Source organism: Carcharodon carcharias, chromosome 19 (assembly GCF_017639515.1).
Source record: "Carcharodon carcharias isolate sCarCar2 chromosome 19, sCarCar2.pri, whole genome shotgun sequence".
NCBI classification, from domain to species: domain Eukaryota; kingdom Metazoa; phylum Chordata; class Chondrichthyes; order Lamniformes; family Lamnidae; genus Carcharodon; species Carcharodon carcharias.
Window position 1 is genome coordinate 41,150,525 of NC_054485.1, and position 18,830 is coordinate 41,169,354.

The 18,830-nt window shown below is 43.0% G+C and overlaps 1 protein-coding gene across 1 annotated transcript in view; it reads right to left on the minus strand.

Annotated features, from left to right (window-relative positions):
- The window catches only part of csmd2 (CUB and Sushi multiple domains 2), a 736,338-nt gene that overhangs the window by 569,279 nt on the left and 148,229 nt on the right, over positions 1 to 18,830 (minus strand). The window lies entirely within an intron of this gene.

The window sequence follows — 18,830 nt, forward strand, 5'->3', positions numbered from 1 at the left end:
TTTTTGACAAAAGCGAAATGCTGCAGAAGCTGCGAACGTGAAATAGGAACAGAACATTCTAGAAATACTCAGCAGGTCAAACAGCAGCCACGGAGAGAGAAATAGAGTTAATGTTTCAGGTCAATGGTGAAAGGAACAATCTGAAACTTTATTTCAGTTTCTGGCTCCACAGATGATACCTGCTCAGTGCAGTATTTCCAGCAATTGCTATTTCATTAAACAGAAGTTTAGGTTTCATTCCCTGAAGAAACCATATACCACCTGAATTAACATATATGCTGCATCTTAATGCAAGAAAAAAAAAATCAATTTGAGTTGGGCTACAGCCTTAGAAACAAATTAATGGGCTGAACTTTGCATGGATGGGGGCTTACATCTTGGCCCTCCCTACCCTCAATCCCTCCGTCACAAAAAGTCAGTCCACAGCCGACCAATGTTAAACAAAATCGCCCTGCAGCCATAACATGCTCTAGGTGGCCTTAAGTAGATGAGAGTGGGACTTTAGCCTCTTAGTGGGTGGAAGTCCTGCCCTCGAGGGCTTCCAGACAATCTGACTGGCTGGCAGTTCCAGAAGTCCCAGCAGTGTCAGAATTCAGCAATGAATATTACTGGCACTGTGAGCAGGCCCATGGATAAAGGCAATATGGACCCCGGAGAGTGTCAAGTTGGGGTATTAGATGTGGAGAGTTCAGGTTGCCTAGGGAGGGGTGGAGGGATGGGTTTTAGTGGGTAGGCGGAAGTGACAATTGGTGGGGGAGGCGGGGGGGGGGGGGTGGTGTGGAGGGGGTGCAGGGCAACATCTTGGTGGGAGCACCCCCTGAAGAATGTATCCCCACTTTGTTTCAGCCTTTTAACCGGTCTTGTTAAAAAAAACAATCTACTCACTCCCGCCCCTAGCCAACCGTATTGTCATGTGAGCAGCGCAATTTATTTTATTCTTTCACAGGATGTGGGCATTTGTGGCTCGGCCCACATTTTTATTGTCCATCCTTATTTGCCCTTGATGAACATAACTTAAGAAATAGGAACAAGAGTAGACCATTCGGCCCGTCGAGCCTGCTCCACCATTCAATAAGATCATGGCTGATCTTCTTGTATTTCAATTTACACATTCCCATCTACCACCGATAAATAAGAACAAAAGAAATAAGGTGGTGCTGAGCTGCCTTCTTGAACCACTGAAATCCACGTGGTATGGGTACACCCAAAGTGTTGTTAGGAAGGCAGTTCCAGGATTTTGACCCAGCAATATATTTCTGAGTCAGTATGGTGTGTGGCTTGGAGGGGAACATGCAGGTGGTGGTGTTCCCATGCATCTGCTGCCATTGTTCTTCTAGGTGGTGGCCAGGTGGGAAGTGACAAAGGGGAGGACAGGGGAACTTTTCAATATTTGGGCCAAAGTTCAATTGCCCCCAATTTTTTTTTTAAATGGCGGGGTACCAATTTTGGAGCCCACCCACCTACTGTTTTATAGGGGTGGGCGGAAAGGTGGTGGGTTAGCCATCTGTCATATTTTACATTCGCTCCCCCCCACCCCCCCAAAAAACACACACAGTGGGGCGCTGAAAAATTCAGCCCAATGGTCTTCTTTTCTCAGAGGGTTAGATCAAATTTCTGGTGTGGACTATGCGATGGACAGTCTATAAATATTCCTGATGTGGTAACCAATACATATCTATGGCATTCTCTTATACACCATGTCTCATGTACAAATCATGCTATTTACAGTTTTTAATAGGTGGTGTTAATTCACTTAAGGAACATAGCCGACAGCCTTGACATGAAACTCATAACCATATAGATTTTGTGCAGTTTCTAATTTGGCAATGACATAGGTTCTTACAGAACTGTCATCTTCAACAGCTCTGATTCCATGCTCTCCTAGACCTGCCTGCATACTCCAGCTGTGGTCTGCTCCATTCCATCTCATCCACTGAAACCACTCTTCAGTGGTCCAACTTTACTCAGCTCTTGATGGTCTAGGGTCCACAGCTGCAACTCACACATCTCCTTTTGCCTGCAACCTTCCTCCTCCACACCATCTCCTCCCCAGCCCCCCAGCCCACTACCTCCACTAAATTAGAGCAATAGTGAAATAATGCTGAAAATTGAGAGAATTAGTAGACAGTCTCATCCAGCTTCAGGACCAGCAGGTTAAATGATGTGTTAAGTGCTGACACTGGCAGGATTATACACCAGTTTATTATAACAACTATTTTGTTCTTTCCATATACTCCTTTGCATGGCATCAAAATAGTGAAACATTGTTCAGTACCACATTATGAGCAGTAAAACAGAAAATACTCTGCAACTTAAATTATGATTTCCAGAACAATAATGGCTGTTTTTTGTAATGCCAGCTAATTTTGTACCTGCTGTGATAAGTGGCTTTTGTAATGTGATTTCATTAAACTCTGCAGATTTGAAAATGGAATGAGTATAAATCAGAGAGCAGAATGATATCCCGATAAGGAGTCTGTGTAAAAAGCACTTTAATTAATTATACAAAGACAATAGTTCTTTGCAGAAGTAGTATCGCAATCCGTTCATTTTCAAAAAGTCAAATATTTGTCTACCTTGAATTGATCAATTTATACTCAGCTTTTTAAGACATTTAAATCATAGAATTGAAAATAAGTCCTGTATTATGTATTCATGTGCTTAATGTATTGTCTTTTATTTTCCAATGATGTCCTCACAATAACTCTCCTTATCCTCAGTAATTTTGCAATAAGACTTGCATAAAAAGACAGAACAAGAGTCTAAGGGCTAATTTTAATTGAGGATTTCAAAGAATGTTCATATACCACTGATGCTTCATTCTTGTGGTTTAAAAAATGTTAAATCTCTCAATCAAGTTATAGCCTTATCGTTATCCCTTACACTTCCATACATTTCCTTTCTTACACCAGACAGTCTGGCCCACATTGTTAAAACTGTCTGCCATTGGCCTGAAATGCTTAACTCTGATTTTTCTCTCCATGGATGCTACATTATCTCCTGAACATTTGCGGTTTTGACTTTGGATTTCCAGCATCAGCAGTATTTTGCTTTTGCCTTGCTGTTAAAATAATGTTCTTGCAAAACTGAACACCAAAAAGACAAAAGCAATGGTAGGCAGAAAGAATACATTAGAAGAAACTAGAGCGGAGATGGAAGTGGATGGTGTCACACTGGAACAAGTAGATAAGTTTGCCTATTTAGGACAAATGATAACATAAGATGGCAGATGCAACGTCAAAATTAGAAGGATAGAGATAACCAAAATTTTGTGACAAAGGATGTGTGTTAACAAAAAAGGAAATCTACCATCCTTACCTGGTCTGGCCTACATGTAACGCCAAACCCACAGCAATGTGGTTGATTCTTAACTGTCCTCTGAAATGGCCTAGCAAGCCACTCAGTTCTATCAAACCACTAAAAAACAAAAGTCCGAAATGAATGGAACCGGAAAGACAACCAGCATTGTGCTGTGGGTGTACCGACACCACATGGACAGCAACAGTTCAAGAAGGCAGCTCATCACCATCACCTTCTCAAGGGCAACTAGGGATGGGCAATAAAAGCTGGCCCAGCCAGCGTTGCCCTCATCCCATGAATGAATTTAAAAAAGCCCATGAAAACTCCAGCTTGTAACAAGGAAAGAAACTCATAAGATGCTACATTCTAACCACTTTCCTGTATGCCTCCAAAACCTGGACAATACGTAAAGATCTGTGGAAGAAAATAAAGGCCTTTGAAATGTGGATGCTAAGACATATGCTAAAAATTCTGTATACAGACCATAAGACAAATGAAGAGGCTCTTGAAACTGAAAGAGCAAAAAGAACTCTTAAAAAGTGACACCCAGAGAAGATAATATCAGTATTTCGGCCATTGGATCACAGCTGAAAAGCAACAGAGATCTCTTCCAGATGGCAAAATGGAGGGCAGCAGAAAGAGGGGTTGACCTAGGCGTAGTTGGATGATGGACATCTTAGAGTGGTTGCAGAAGAATGACAGTGGATGTGTGACAATGGCGCAAAACAGACAAGTCTAACATACCATGACAGCAGATCTCCTGGCAGCAGTATCTGCAGCAAAACTGGAGCTCAATTTCTGGTTGTCAGGATTTAACCTTTGAATTTCTTTAATTTCTTGAAAGAGATAAATAGCCACAGGCTGAACTTCCAAGGAAATCAAACTTTTGTCACATTTTTCCCTGTCCCTCAAAGGTAGTCTGGCACCCTCAGGATACTGAAGTAATTCAGAAATCCTGCACTCTGACTTGGGAGGATGTTAACTGTATACTAATAATGTTTAATTATATAAAGTGGAGGGTATTAATTGGGTTTACATTTGAGCATATAAAAAGATACTTACTGAAACGCGGGTGTGGTTGGGTTAGGAGAAATATGCTTATAATGTTTCACTCTGTAAATAAACCTAAGACTGAGTAAACATTAGCTCCAGTATCATCCTTTACCAACTGGCTTGCTGGACTATATCAAGAGATAACACAGGTCAGAGTATTAGGGACATTTTGCTAGAACCTTATGTCCAATCTGTACTCTTTGCCAGTTGAGTTTCCCATTGAGCATGGCAACCATATAATTGCCAGTATTAATTAAAATTATTATCTAGAACACAGAGATACCAGTGGTTTAAAACAAATAAGCCAGTGGGTGACATGCAGTCTAGTCGGCAACTCATGATTGCTCAAGGTGCTGTCATCACACTGCTTACTTCAGATGTAAAACAAAAACAGAATTACCTGGAAAAACTCAGCAGGTCTGGCAGCATCGGCGGAGAAGAAAAGGGTTACTTTTCTTCTCTGCCGATGCTGCCAGACCTGCTGAGTTTTTCCAGGTAATTCTGTTTTTATTTTGGATTTCCAGCATCCGCAGTTTTTTGTTTTTATTACTTCAGATGTAGTTTGTTTTTCACAATCTATTTCTATCCTGTTCTGATAATGTTCATACCACACATATTGACATCTTGGTTTGAAAAGTAATATTCATTGCTTTTGGTTGGAATTTAAGAAATAGTATCCAAAGTTATGAGGTGTATTTGATGTGGATAATAGTTATGTTCATCAGAGTTCAGTACCACTGGGGCCTTTATTCCATTTATAAGCACTAAGTAGGCTGGGATATAAATACTAAGTAGGTTGATTCCTATTTTATATATTTAATAGAAGAAAATAACTTGTAAACTAAGGGTGGAACCGTCCCAGAATTGCATTAAGTGCGGTAGCGGGCGTGAAAAGCGATGGCTTAACCGCCGGCCACAATGACGGGTTTTCATGCCATATCATCCACTTACCACCTAATTAATTAAGCAGCCACAGGAAACACATCGCCTCACTGGTGGGCGGTCTCTGAATTGCCCACCATGCATTAACTCACCGTTACATCACTCCAGGTGCCATATCTAAACTGCAGCTGTGTACACAGTTCTCAATGCTCCAGTGAAGACACGGCCCTGAAAGCGAAGTAGAGTTCGGTGACTCGTCACTGGAATGCCTTTTGGAGGCCCACTGTGATGTCCTCCATCCCTGCTCTGGCAGGAGATCCAGCTCTGGTTTGAGAGGTGGTGGCAGTGGTGGTCAGTGCCAATGCTGCATACAAGAGGTTGGCCATCCAGTCCAGAAAAAGGATGAATGATTTCATCTGTACCATCAGGATAAGGTGGCTATCTCATCACTCTAAACTCACACACTCACAAGGCCATCACACGTTCACTGGCATCTCACTCACTGCCAGATCAAGAGACATCACCACTCACTCTCTCACACACACCCTCACATCTCCATCTGGCCTCATCTCCTCTGGAGACTCCCTCCTCAGCACTCACCATCTTGAGGCCACTTGTATAGATCAGCACATGCCCCCACACACATTCTGGGATACCCCCTTCCCCAAGCAAGCCCTAGTTCTGCAGCCATTGAAAAGCCACTCCCACCTTACAGCTGGTCTCCTAAGTAGACACCTGTCAGTGTGCCCACCGCCCCCACCAAAAGTGATGTGGTGCTGCCTGTGAAGCCTGGCACTGTTGACCATGAGTGCTGACCAAAGCAAGGTTGGGAAAGGAACTTTGAAGTCCCGGGCGAAGTACAGCTTGTGACGACGTGCCTGGATGATCCAGCATGGGGGGGATGTTTCCAGCGAGCAGAGCTGATAATAAGATGCCGAAGTATTGGTTCGCAACTTGCAGCAGTGGAAAACACGGCCCGCCATTGACTGGTGGAACAGACGATCGCAAACAGGTTTTATGACGATGTGAAACCAATTTTTGCAATCCCCGGATATTTACCACTTCTGCCCGCTACGATGCCCGGCCTATATAAGCATGTACGATTCCGCCCTAAGACTTTGACAGCTGTATTTGGTCTGTTGTGTGGATCGATGGAATTGCCCATCAATGAGATGTCTAACAGCCTCCGTTTGCTGTCTATGTACCATCCATCCCTTGTATAAAGATTAATATTTCATAAATCTCAGCTTCTTCGCAAACAAGCACAGGCAATTACATCTGCGTTCAGAATTTCTATCCAAATCTTTCCTTAACATCCAAGATGAAAATTTTCTGTGAATTTGTACTTTTTAAAAAAAACATAGGAACCATATTTTACATTAAAGGGTTCTTCACTTCTCTGAATACTTTTGCATGTATGGTTTTAAACTACGTATTAAATACAGTTGAAAGTCTGCTTTGTTGGAAATTGAATACTGTACATGCAAAATCCACTTCTGTGCAAATTGCTTTTACATGTCTGATTTCCATCCCTTTACTCACATTGGTCTCGATCTGTTTTCTTGTTATTAGACACGTAAACAAGGCAATAAGGCAATCAGTTTTTAATTTATTCTTTTCTTTTATTTGTTCATGGGATGTGGGCTTCGCTGGTCAGCATTTATTACCCATCCCAGTTGCCCTAGTTGAGGAGGCACTTAAGAGTCAACCACATTGCTGTGGGTCTGGAGTCACATGTAGGCCAGACCGGGTAAGGACAGCAGAACCAGATGGGTTTTTACAACAATTGACAATGGTTTCATGGTCATGCAGGAAGTGATTCTGATCTGGGAAACATTGAATAATGATAAAAGACAGGAGAGAGCTGGCTCCAAGGAGGCCTTAGTGGAGGAGGTGAAAAGGAAGAGCATTATTCTGTGTCCACAGTGAGGCTGAAGGCTCTCCAGTCATCAGCGAATGGCAATAGGGGTAAAGAGCTATGGACATCAATGGCAGGAATCCAGCCTCGAGGACCTGCATACAGTACCACTAGAATGTCAATAACCTCACACGTGATCAAGCTCATTGAGTGCAAATTCAAATGCCATGTCCCATCAACTGTACATTAGCACTAGGCACTGCTCAATTCACTACACTCCCATCACTTACCGACAATCTTCATGAATTGGGATCATACCTAATGTGCATTTGCTTCACCTCACCCTCGCATTCTTAGCACTGCTACAACAGGCAAGAGCTTGCCTGTTATTCAATCAAGAGAATCACATCACCCCGACATATTGCATGACATTCCCTGACACACTCCCCTCTTCTCTTGCAGGGCAAGGTGATACACAGCCAGGATCAACAGGTGTGCTTGCCTGTCCTTACCCCATTAAGAGACATTGTAGACTATTATTGGAATGACCACTGAAACCATTGATTCTCATTGTATCCTTATACCTAATCCTCCTTCCACCTTTCCCTTCATTCCACAATCTCTTCTGATTTAAAAGTTTCAGACGGTGTAAACATGCACTTGGTACTTCAACCAGGAACCCCCCTCCCACCCCACCTCATCTACCTCCTCTCAGCTATGTGCCTTTTTCCTTTTAGATATTCAAGAAATCAACCTGGCCAGGCAGTGGAGGAACACCAAGGTAAAAGTAACGATGAACACACAGCACCATCACTTGATCTCACATTTACAATCACCAGCTCAGAGTCTGACAAGGCACATCTTTTAGAGGATAGATGAGAGGCAGGATATGCACTGGTAACACACTGGGCATGAGTGCACTGAAACCGGGGCAGGGGGCAAAGATAGTGCAGGTGCCAGCTCACCGGAAGGTGAGGTCACACATGGGTTCCATTACAGAGCATTCAGGTGAGCACATCGATGGGGCAGCCGACAGAGTAATGCTGATAAGTATGTACAGGAAAATGCTTGGTGAACTGGGAAACCTGCCAGGAAGCCTGAGGTCAGTGTCAAGGAGCATGGAGGAGCTTGACATCAACTTGGCGCTGGGCTTTGCACAGAGTTTGGAGCCCAAACTTTCCAATGCAGAAGTGGTGGGCAACTCTGTTCACACATTTATGGATCCAATCATGATGCAACATCTGATGGTCGTTGTGTTAACTTTCATTGCAGCACAAGCTTCAGCCGTGGTGTGTTTGAGCACTGCAGTGGATGCTTAGACTGATGTCATGCTAGCTCCCTTCTATAATCATGGCTATGGATTACTGTCCTCAAGGGGTCTTGGTGTGCATCATCACATCATCAGCTGTCCCTCAATTCGAGGATGACGTCTACTCAGGGTTACAAGTTTCTTCCATGGGTCCTCATGTGACTAAACAGCCCAATTCTCAACCCGCAGATCTTTGGGCCCATGGGGCAGGACGTCCCATGATGTAGTGGGATCCAGGTTGCAGGGTTCAATTCCTTTTCTTCCCTTCTCTGACACCACTCTGCTCCATAACTGAGGTGTTTGGACTCAAAGCATGATGAGGCTTGATGGACAAGTTGTCGCCATTTTGAATAACTGGTAGCAAGCTCACTCCAAGTTATTAGTGTCAATTCTGTCACACTTCAAAGAGAACGTCAGAGTGTCTTTGCAGCGTTTTCTTTGTCCGCCCTGGAACACTGGCCACTTTGTTCAAAAAGTTCGCAACAGGAGAACAGGTGAGGGAAGACTGGCTGTGAAGGAGGAAGAAAGCCGGAGCAGCAAGACGGTCCCAGTCATCATGGCTCGACAAGTCACTGAAAACTGACCACCAATCCGTTAAGATCTTGACGAAAATGACTGCACCTTAAGGCCCCCACATTAAACAAAGTCATGCGCAGTCTTCTACCAGGGTTCATCTGCCAAGAGCTGTGGTGATGGAGAATTGGCGACAGGGGCAGGGCTGTGAACCTGGGAATACGTGGCCAATAATCTGCACACTGGTGACAGATGGTGTCCAACAGGTTGTCAGGATTGAAGTACCATCCCAGGTGAGTGGCAGTGACTCAGTGGAGAACAAAGCTGTTGTCCTCAAGCTCCTGATCATGCTCCTGCTCCTGAGCTGCTTGCTGGACAGTTGGTGGCAAGTGCTGTTCCCTCATGAACACAACTCGTGTTCACGAGGGGCAGTACTTGCTATCAGCTATCCAGGCCATCATGAGTACATGACTTCTTGACACATACTGTAGGCAGTGGAAGCATTGTTCCAACACATCAATTGTCTGCTCTATCATGTTTCATGTTGGCAGCATGGTTTATATTATATGTAGGTGAGTTGTGTACCAGAGTCATGAGTCACATTGTCAGTGGATAATTCTTATCACCGAGAAGCCATTTTGTGGCTCAGATTAGCTGACACAGTGGACTGCCACAGAATGAAGCCATCATGACTCTGCACTGCCCATAGTCCCACACCAGCTGGGTGTTGAATAAGTGGAAAACTTTGGGTTCCAGTATGTGGCAGAATTGATATGCAGCACCCACAAAGCAATGCACATGTTATCACTGCCAACCTGCAGTGGGAAAGCCTGCAATTCTACAAAAGTGGTGTGTTTGTCCTGCTTTCTGGTCTGACAAAATAAATTAAATATAGTTAGTTCTCTCTTAATAGAGAGCCTCAGTGACTTCCCTTACACAAGAGTGGACAACAAACTGCAAAGTGCTGTAAATATCCAGCCTGGATGAACAAATATTTATCACCATGGTAATGCAGTTCTTGTCCTACTCTGAGGTTACACTTGTGGCTGTAATAGATGGCAGGTTCCAATAAGGACATTCCTATTGAAGTGCAAAATTCTTACAGATCATTCCTTGCTGAGGTTCATGTAGGAGAATTGTTCCCTGAATGGCCTCGGTAGAAATGGGTCTTCTCCCCTCTTCCTCCATCTCCCTCTTCTAGCACTTGTCCTATTCTCTGTGGCCTCTACTCATTCTCCCAACAATGCTGTATTCAAAGTAGAATGCCAACTAACGCATCCATGTCTGGGAGCAAATGGTTTGTGCCAAAGACTTGATGTCAGCAAAATGTCCTTCAGCACATGCCACCTACTCTTTGTTAACTTTTCCAACTTGAAAGAATTAAGTGCGAAATATTTGTAGAATACTTACAAGGACCAAAAGAAATCAGCCAGTAACTAACCTGTCAGTAGTTGATAATCCCTTTAATTAGCACCAGTGGGGGTGTCCCTCTTGCTGCTCAACAGATGTTCAGCTGTGTGAGGTTAAGACAGACTGTTGGCTGGAGCAATGAGCTCCAAAACGGCATGTTGAATGCTGATTTTCATCGTGATCTACCTGCTGTTCAATCTTCGGATCAGACATTATCTGCACCAGATGGCCTCGAGCATGATGTGCTGCACATCGGATGCCATTTTGAACCACGAGTGATGCACATAGCACCAATACAATGGGCACTGCCAAGACAAATTTGGCACGCAAAGTTTGTAAATTAAATTTTTGGGATCTGCCCTTCGACCTTATGGGCTCAGGTTCTGTGCCTTGAAAGGCATAGGAAGAGAAAAGATGAAGGCTCAAGCAATGGGTTTCTTAAAGTAGATATGTTCTGTGACAGCTTGAGAATCTTCGTAAGTGTTACAAAAGCAGATTTCAAAATAAATTATCCTTTTTAAAATCTCTAATCTCCATAATGCAATATTTTATATCATAAGCACTTTGGAGGGAGAGGGAAATGGGGTTATGGCAAAAAAAACCTAAAAGAACGCACCATTCTGACTTGGAACTATATTGCTGTTATTATCAACATCCTGGGGGTCACCATTGCGCAGAAACTCAATTGGGCCAGCCATATAAATAATGTGGCTACAAGAGCAGGTCAGAGGCTGGGATTTCTGTGCTGAGTAACTCACAAGCTGACTCCCTAAAGCCTGTCCACCATCTACAAGGCACAAGTCAGAAATGTGATGGAATATTCTCCACTTGCCTGGATGAGTGCAGCTCCCACAGCACTCAAGAAGCTCAAGACTATCCACGACAAAGCATCTACCACCTTCAATATTCATTCCTCCACCGCCAACCCACAGTGGCAGCAGCGTGTGCCATCTACAAGATGCACTGCAGCAACTCACCGAGGATCCTTCAACAGCACCTTCCAAACCCATGACCTCTACCACCTAGAAGGACAAAGGCATCAGATGCATGGGAAAACCACCAACTACAAGTTGCCCTCCAAGCCACAAACATCCTGACTTGGAAATATATTGCCTTTGCTTCATCGTCGCTGGGTCAAAATCCTGGAACTCCACCCCCTACCAGCACTCTGGGTGTACCTACACTATATAGACTACAGGGGTTCAAGAAGATAGCTCACCAACATCTTCTCAAGGGCAATTAGAGAAGGGCAATAAATGCTGGCCTCACCAGCAACACTCATATCCCAAGAGTAAATAATAAAAATTACAAAAAGACAAATCACAATATTTCTCATTTGACTTCAAAAACTGCACAGGGAGAAAAATAAATCCAAATGGTTAAAATGTTTAATGATTATTGGATCTTTTTTCTGGAAAAGAGGCTTAGCAAAGAGGTTTTCTTTACTCAGTGGAGCACTAAAAATGACATCAGTAATGTGATTTGTTCATGTTACTTTGAAAACCCCATTCTCATAGAAACAATGTACAGAGAAAGGGTAGCAATAGAATAATGTAATGTGTAGTATTAATTACCACATTGGGAAAGCACAAAGCAGAGTTTTATGACATTATTTTGTTTCATTTTCTTGTTTATGGGTTTGGATAATCTCAAGGCATTCCTCTGACTACACAATAGCATCACTGGAACCAAATAACTCATCAATATCCTCCAAATCTAGTCAGAAAAGCACAAAAACAGGGTCAAGTGACCTGCTCTAATGGCAAACAGGTGCTTTATATATAACTACTTAAAAAAACTTATTTTTTTCTTTGTTGGATGCACAACATAAATCTTAAAGCTGAATTTGATTCTAAAGACAATAAATTATGCCATATTTTCAAAAGGCATTCAAAAAAAAAGATTTAAATCAGGTGGAGAACCAGAATGTTGTGCAATCCACCCAAGTCAAATATCCTTCATTGTCAGGAAACCCTATAGGAAACAGATTATCAGCAGTTGCTTCAGAGATGCACTAACAGACTTAATCAAGTCACTGTCCTAAATGAACCAAACTCTTATTTTTTGTTAGTTTTAAAAGGACTACCAATGTCTCGTTAAAATACCTGGTGACTGGTTAAAATTCACACTGTATTTGTAATCAATGTCAGACACTTATCTTGTGTTTGTGCTCACCATTTGTTAATAAAAAAATAGGTGTAAAAAAAATGGTTAGAACCAAATGCCACTTTCGGAGTTCTTGCTTTCTTACACAAGAAAGATTTGCATCTCTTAGAAACATCCCAACTGCTTCACATGCAAGCACTTATGTCTGAAGTGTAATCATTATTATACATGACAGCCATTTTACACACAGCAGGATCCCACAAATAACCATGGCCAATTAATCTATTTTTGACTCATTTGGTGAAATGAGGACATTGGCCAGTAAACTGGATAAAAGCAAAAACAAACACTCCCTCACTTTCAGCAATAGCAAGGCAACTTGCAAATGCACCTGAACAGAGACCTTAATTTAAGAAAGGTGACAGAGGGAAGCCATGGGTGGGATTTTCCGGCCCCAACACTGGCGGGCATCATCACTGCCAGGATGGGAAAATTTGGAGAGCCATTAAAAGTAATTCCATTGAATTATTAACCAATTAGTCTATGACAATATCTGTTGTCAAGAAATTGCTAGAGTTTATTAATTAAGCATAGAGTGATTGAAAATCTTGAAAATTTTCCACTGATCAGAGAGGCTCAGCATGCATTTAGAAAGGTTAGGTCATGACTGCCAAGGCTGATTGAAATTTTTGAAAAGGTGATTAAGTAATGGAGAGGATATTGTCTGTGGCTTCTATTTATCTGGACTTCCAGAAGGTATTTGATAAAGTTCTTCATTAGCAGTTGTCCAAGTAAAGTTTAAGCTGATGGAATTGAAGGCAAATTATTGATTGGAAAGGAAACTTGCTGATTGACAGGGGATAAAGAGTAGGGAGAATGGGCAGGTACTCTAATTAGGAGGACGTGACTAGTGGCCTCCAACAAGGATGGGCGCCGGGGCAGCAACTAGTACTGTATTTATTAACAACTTTTTAAATTCATTTTTGGGATGTGAGTTCCATTGGCAAGGTCAGCATTTATTGCCCATCCCTAATTGCCCTTGAGGTGGTGGTGAGCTGCCTTCTTGAACCACTGCAGTCCATGTGGCATAGGTACACCCACAGTGATATTAGGGAGCAAGTTCCAGCATTTTGATTGAATGACAGTGAGAGAATGGCTATATAGTTCCAATTCTGATGCTATGGGACTTGGAGGGAAACTTGCAGGTAATAGTATTCCCATGCATCTGCCGCCTCTGTCCTTCTAGGTGGTTGAAGTCACAAGTTTGCAAAGTGCTGTCAAAGGAGCCTTGGCGAATTGCTGCAGTGCATCTTATAGTTTGTACACACTACTGCCACTGTGCGCTAGTGGTGGAGGGGGTGCATATATAAGGTAGTGAGTGGGGAGCCGGTTAAGTGGACTGCCTTGTTCTGGATGATGTCAATCTTCTTGAGTGTTGTTGAAACTATGATCAGCCAGATAAATGGACAGCGTTCCATCACATTCCTGATTTGTGCCTTGTAGATGGTGGACAGGCTTTGGGGAGTCAGGAGATGGGGTACAGAATTCCCAGATTCTGACCTGCTCTTGTTGCCACAATATTTATATGGCTGGTCCAGTTCAGTTTCTGGTTAATGGTAATCCCCAGGGGGTTGATGGTGGGGGATTCAGCAATGATAACGCTGTTGAATGTCATGGAGAGGTGGTTAGATTCCCTCTTGTCGAGAATGGTCATTGCCTGGCAATTACCATTCATCACCCAAACCTGAGTGTTATCCAGATCTTACTGAATGTGGGCATGTACGGCTTCAGTATCTGAGGAGTTGTGAATGGTACTGAACACTGTGCAATAATCAGTGAACATCCCCAACCTGGACCTTATGATGGCATGAAGGTCATTGATGAAGATGCTGAAGATGGTTGGGTCTAGGACACCATCCTGAGGAAATCCTGTAGTGTTGTCCTGGGGTCTAGATAATTGGCTTTCAACAACAACAATCATCTTCCTTTGTGCTAGATATGACTCCAATCAGTGGAGAGTTCTCCCCCTGATTCCCATTAACTTCAATTTTGCTAGAGTTTCTCGATGCTCCGCTTGGTCAAATACTGTCTTGATGTCAAGGGCAGTCTCTCTCACTTCCCCTCTTGAATTTTGCTCTTTTGCCATGTTTGGACCAAGCTGTAACGAGGTCTGGAACCAAATGGCCCTTGTGTAACCTGTTGTCATAAGCCTTTCAGGGAAAGCAACATGCCATCACTAGAAGAGAAGTGTGTCATGTGATCCAGTTTCAATTTCACTTTGGCCTGTCAAACAACATGGCAGCAAGATTAAGTACAGACAAGACATGGTGAATAGCTTTGTTCATGCTACATGACATGAGACAACCCTCAACATTTTGGTCAAACCACAACGAAAACGTGGGGTGGAATCATCCCAAATTTGCATGAAGTGCAGTAGCGGACATGAAAAAAGGCGTTTTATTTGCCAGCTGCAATGGCGGGTTTTTGTGCCGTATGATCCACTTCCTGCCTCATTCATTATTCAGCCACTGGAAACACACTGTCTCGCTGGCAGGCGACCTCTGAATCGCCCACCATGTTGTTACCTCACTCCGGTGCTATATCTAAAATACAAGAACAGGTCAGAGGCTGGGATTTCTGTGGCAAGTAACTCACCTTCTGACTCCCCAAAGCTTGTCCACCATCGATAAGGCACAAGTCAGGAGTGTGATGGAATATTCTCCACTTGCCTGGATGAGTACAGCTTCCACAACACTTAAGAATCTTGACACCAACCAGAACAAAGTAGTCTGCTTGATTGGCAACACACCCACAAACATTCTGGCACACAGTAGCAGCAGTGTGTACCATCTACGAGATGCACAGCAGGAATTCACCAATGCTCCTTAGACAGCACCTTCCAAACCCACGACCACTACCACCTAGAAGGACAAGGGCAGCAGATACATGGGAACACCACCACCTGGAAGTTCCCCTCTAAGTTACTCACTATCCTGACTTAGAAATATATCGCCGTTCCTTCACTATCGCTGGATCAAAATCCTGGAATACCCTTTCTAACAGCATTGTGGGTGTACCTACATCACAGGGGGGGTGCAGCGGTTCAAGGCAGCAGCTCACCACCACCTTCTCAATGGATAAGCAGTAAATGCTGGCCCAGCTAGCGATGCCCACATCCTATGAATTGAATTAAAAAAAAGACCACCTGAACAGATCAATGTGCCCCTACAGACACCCTGGAGGTACACCCCTTCCCCAGTCCAGACGTTGCCCTGCAGCCTCTTCCCTTGCCTGAGCCCACTTCCCCCACCACCCACCCCCCCTTTCCCAAGCAAGCCTTAGCCCTGCAGCTGTTGGAAAGCCACCCTGCCTTACAGCTGGTCTGATAAATAGAGAGCTGCCTATGAGCCACCCTAAAAGTGAGGTGGTGCTGTCTGCAAAGACTGGCGCTGATAACTGTGAGTGCTGCCCAAAGCAAGGTAGGTAGTCAAACCACAAAGTCCCGAGCGAAGTGCAGCTTGCCAGGTGCTGGTCGCTTATGTACAGTCATGAAACATATCGGGGTGATGTGCCCGGATGATCCAGTGTGGGCGGATGATTCCGCTGAGCAGGGCTAATAATGAGATGCTGAAATATTGAAATTAGTTTCCCAACATGTGGTGGCGGGGAACACGGCACGCTGTTGACGGGTGGAGCAGACGATCACAAACTGGTTTCACAGTAGCATAAAACCGAATTTTGGCCTTCGCGCCATATCGTCTGTTCACGCCTGCCATGATGTCTGTCGCCAATAGGACTGGACGATTCTGCCTGTAGCATCAGAGAGTGTTGAAATCATAGTGTGGTGACTGCACAAAAAAGCTTGAAGGCATCAGGAGTAGAGCTGTGTGTACTGTTTTCAGTTCACAGGCCAAAGCGTAACTGAGACTGGATCACATGACACACTTCCCTTCCAATGATGGCATGCTGTTATCCCTTAAAGACACATTACAACAGAACCCAAACTGATCATTGGTGCTCAAATTATTGCTGTGTAAGTGCCAACTGATAGCACTGTCGATGACACCTTCCATCACTTGGTTGATCATTAAGAGTAGACCAACGGGGCAGTAATTGGCTACATTGAATTTGTCCTGTATTTTGTGAATAGGGTATAACTGGACAATTTTCAACATTGTCGAGTAGCTGCCAGTGTTGGAGCTGTAATGGAACAGCCTGGCTAGGTTCTTGAGTACAAGTCTTCAGTACTAATGCCAGGATATTGTCAGGTTCCATTGTCTTTCCTATAAACATTCCTTCAGCCATTTCTTGATATCTCATGGAGTTATTCGAATTGGTTAAAATGAGATAATGGCATAGAAAATGATGGTGCAGATAGAAGCATAAAATTTCAAAAGATATTGCTATATTATATGAATGGATAAAATGCTGGTAAATAGAAATTAATGAAAGTAAATCCATACATAGCCACTTTGGATAGAATTTTCAAAATGGTGGTAAAATAGAAAAAGTAGAAGTTCAAAGAGACTTGGTGGTCCAGGTGCACAGATCATTAAAATATCATGCGCAGTACAGAAAATAATTGAAAAGGCTAATGACATGCTGGCCTTTATATCTAGAGGACTAGAAGAATTCATGTTTCATCTGTACAAAGCCCTGGTCAGAACACACAAAGTCCTGTAGGCAGTTCTGGGCACCTCACCTTAAGAAAGATGTACTGGCTTTGGAGGGAGATTTACCAGAATGATACTTGGACCCAAGGGTTAAATTATGAGGAGAGATTACCCAAAATAGGGTTTATTCCCTGTGATTTAAAATGTGAAGGGGTGATTTGTTTGAAGTTTGCAAGATATTAAAGGAGCACAGAAAGAGTAGATGGAGAAAGCTATTTCCACGAGTTGGAGGATGTAGGACTGGGGGGCAGAGTCTAAAAATTGGAGCCAGATGTTTCAAGAGCAAAATTAAGAAACAGTTCCTCATGCAGACAGTGGTAGAAGTTTGGTGCTCTCTTCTGAAAATGGCAAATGATGCAAAATCAATTGTTAATTTTCAAACTGAGACTTAGATTCTTCTTAGTCAAATTTATCAAAGGATATGGGGCAAAGAGTTAGGTTGCAGATCGGCCATGATCTCATCGAAGATGAAACAGGCTCAACGAGCTAAATGGCCTACTTCTGTTCCTATGTTCCCTCAATCCTAGAAGTCAGACCTTTTGAAATGATGTATTAACCCTTGGTGCTCAGTATTTCTGAATTCCAGAGCATGTTAATGTAATCATTCTGAGTTGGGTATAACCCACAGGTGCCTCAGCTCCATTGCTTGTAATGTTGCCTGGGTCACTTACCAGTACCAAGTCTATATGCAATGCCTGTCATGCTTCCCTGATGCAGTGGGTAATGTTTGAGTCATACATTACATTTATCAACTCAGGCTCCATTGTGCCTGAGTATCATCAATTTATATTTGATTGATTGAAGACTCCATTAAAATAACCTTTGTGCTTTTATCTCTTCATGCAGAAAACTGTCACTTCTTATCGTACATTGGTGGTCTGTAGCACACCTCAAATGTTATCTTCATCCTTCTCATATTGAGAATATCCAATGTAGTTCATTATGTAACTTTCCACCTGTCACAGAATTAACATCTTTAACCTCCCCAGTATCCGTGACACATAGGGACACAACAGCTCCTATATTATCTGCTCTGCCTTATCCAAACAATCTATAGCCCTGCATGATTTATTCATCCATCAGAGTCAGTCATCTATCCAATATTCCCACTACATTGTACTGCACAATGTCACAACAGCTTATAGTTCAAATATATTCTTCCTAACTCTTGTAGCGTTCATGTATTTGCACCTTATTGTAGATTTGCTCACTGGGTATCTGTTTCCAGTGTATCTCTGAGTTACAGTGTTCCACTCTACAATAAGTCTTGTCTCAGATTCCTTTTTCTCCCCACTTCCCTGGTACAAATGATACTGGGCAGCTGTCTTTGCAAGTTCCATTACTTAGACCTTGTTAAAGAATAGCATGCAAGTCACGTGTTAGTCCTTTTTATCCTGAAAATATTCTTGCAAGTAGCATCATAATTTTCACATCAGGCAGCGGGTTGGCATGTTTACACTCTCAATTGGTGCACCCACCTACTTTCCAAACACTGGAGGTTTTCCAAAGAACATTATTTTGCAACCCCTATCTGAGTTGCAGGCATCAACAACTTGTTGTAGGCAAGTACTTGACTCCAACTCTGTTCCCCTTCATTTTTGGTGCTATTTTTGACCTACCAAGTCTCTCATAAATAAACAATGCAATTGTGGTTGAAGAGCAGCAGATGAATTAACTGAATTTCCATTCCCCAACCTCACTACTCTTTTCTTCTCTTTGCTTGGCA